Source organism: Mercurialis annua, linkage group LG5, assembly GCF_937616625.2.
Source record: "Mercurialis annua linkage group LG5, ddMerAnnu1.2, whole genome shotgun sequence".
In the NCBI taxonomy this organism is placed as follows: Eukaryota; Viridiplantae; Streptophyta; class Magnoliopsida; order Malpighiales; family Euphorbiaceae; genus Mercurialis; species Mercurialis annua.
Window position 1 is genome coordinate 22,720,001 of NC_065574.1, and position 2,500 is coordinate 22,722,500.

Below are 2,500 nucleotides of genomic sequence, written 5' to 3' on the forward strand. Positions count from 1 at the left end.
GAATGACTCTGGTTATTATGTGATTGAAGAGCCAGGAGCAATTTATTTACGATACTTAGTTGACATTAATAAAAAGTATCCAATGAATTATGAGTTCAATACACCCTGTTTAGCAGAAAGACGGATATTCCTTGCTTATTATCAGATAACCACTTATTCACAAACCTCGCGTGGGGTGAATAGTTTTCATTTCCCATCTCATGGAAAACCCTTTTCGCTCCGCTTAGCCCTACCCCCCCCCCCTCTAGGGGTATTTTAGTGATAGGTTCTGTAGGAACTGGACGATCCTAGTTGGTCAAATACCTAGCGACAAACTCCTATCTTCCCTTCATTACAGTATTTCTGAACAAGTTATTGGATAATAAGCCTAAAGGTTTTCTTATTGATGATAGTGACGATATTGATGATAGTGACGATATTAATGATAGTAACGACATTGATGATAGTAACGATATTGATGTGAGTGACGATATTGATGTGAGTGACGATATCGACGGTGACTTTGATATGGAGCTGGAGTTTCTAACTAGGATGAATGCGCTACCTATGGATATGATGCCGGAAATATACCAATTTTATATCACCCTTCAATTCGAATTAGCAAAAGCAATGTCTCCTTGCATAATATGGATTCCAAACATTCATGATCTAGATGTGAATGAGTCGAATTACTTATCCCTCGGTCTATTAGTGAACTATCTCTCCAGGGATTCTGAAAGATGTTCCACTAGAAATATTCTTGTTATTGCTTCGACTCATATTCCCCAAAAAGTGGATCCCGCTCTAATAGCTACGAATAAATTAAATACATGCATTAAGATACGAAGGCTTCTTATTCCACAACAATGAAAGCACTTTTTGACTCTTTCATATACTAGGGGATTTTACTTGGAAAAGAAAATGTTCCATACTAATGGATTCGGGTCCATAACCATGGGTTCCAATGTACGAGATCTTGTAGCACTTAGCAATAAGACCCTGTCAATTAGTATTACACAGAAGAAATCCATTATAGACACTAATATAATTTGATCTGCTCTTCATAAACAAACTTGGGATTTGCGATCCCAGGTAAGATCGGTTCAGGATCATGGGATCCTTTTCGATCAGATAGGACGGGCTGTTGCACAAAATGTATTTCTAAGTAATTTCCCCATAGATCCTATATCTATCTATATGAAGAAGAAATCCTGCAACAAAGGGGATTCTTATTTGTACAAATGGTACTTGGAACTTGGAGCGAGCATGAAGAAATTAACGATACTTCTTTATCTTTTGAGTTGTTCTGCCGGATCGGTTGCTCAAGACCTTTTGTCTTTACCAGGACCCGATGAAAAAAATGGGATCACTTATTATGGACTTGTTGAGAATGATTCTGATCTAGTTCATGGCCTATTAAAAGTAGAAAGCGCTCTGGTGGGATCCTCACGGACAGGAAAAGATTGCAATCAGTTTGATAATGATCGAGTGACATTGCTTCTTCGGCCCGAACCAAGAAGTCCCTTAGATATAATGCAAAATGGATCTTGTTCTATCCTTGATCAGAGATTTCTCTATGAAAAATACGAATCGGAGTTTGAAGAAGGGGAAGGACAAGAAGTCCTCGACCCGCAACAGATAGAGGAGGATTTATTCAATCACATAGTTTGGGCTCCTAGAATATGGCGCCCTTGGGGCTTTCTATTTGATTGTATCGAAAGGCCCAATGAATTGGGATTTCCCTATTGGGCCAGGACATTTTGGGGCAAGTGGATCATTTATAATGAAGAGGATGAGCTTCAAGAGAATGATTCGGAGTTCTTGTAGAGTGGAGCCATATAGTACCAGATACGAGATAGATCTTCCAAAGAACAAGGCTTTTTTCGAATAAGCCAATTCATTTGGGACCCTGCAGACCCACTCTTTTCCCTATTCAAAGATCAGCCCCTTGTCTCTGTGTTTTCACATCGAGAATTCTTTGCAGATGAAGAGATGTCAAAGGGGCTTCTTACTTCCCAAACGGATCCTCCTACATCTATATATAAATGCTGGTTTATCAAGAATACGCAAGAAAAGTACTTCGAATTGTTGATTCATTGCCAGAGATGGCTTAGAACCAATAGTTCATTATCTAATGGATTTTCCGTTCGAATACTCTATCCAAGAGTTATAAGTATTTATCAAATCTGTTCCTATCTAACGGAACGCTATTGGATCAAATGACAAAGGCATTGCTGAGAAAAAGATGGCTTTTCCCGGATGAAATGAAAATTGGATTCATGTAATAGGAGAAAGGTTTCCCATTCCTTAACCTGAAAGATATGTGGCCATGAAATAGGGATTAAGTGGAACAACATTAACTGGGTGGTAGAGTCGTGGAAACACCTGTTTGTTCCATAATTTGGACATGGAACAATATGTTACTGTCGAAACATGGAAGAATTGAAATATTAGATCAAAAACTATGTATGGATTGTATGAACTGCCTAAACAAGAATTCTTGAACAGCGAGCAACCAGAA

At 38.6% G+C, this 2,500-nt stretch overlaps 1 pseudogene; it reads left to right on the forward strand.

Moving 5' to 3' along the window:
• Positions 1-2,312, forward strand: part of LOC126681712 (protein Ycf2-like) — a 9,131-nt pseudogene extending 6,819 nt beyond the window's left edge.
• Positions 2,313-2,500: the final 188 nt, after the last annotated feature.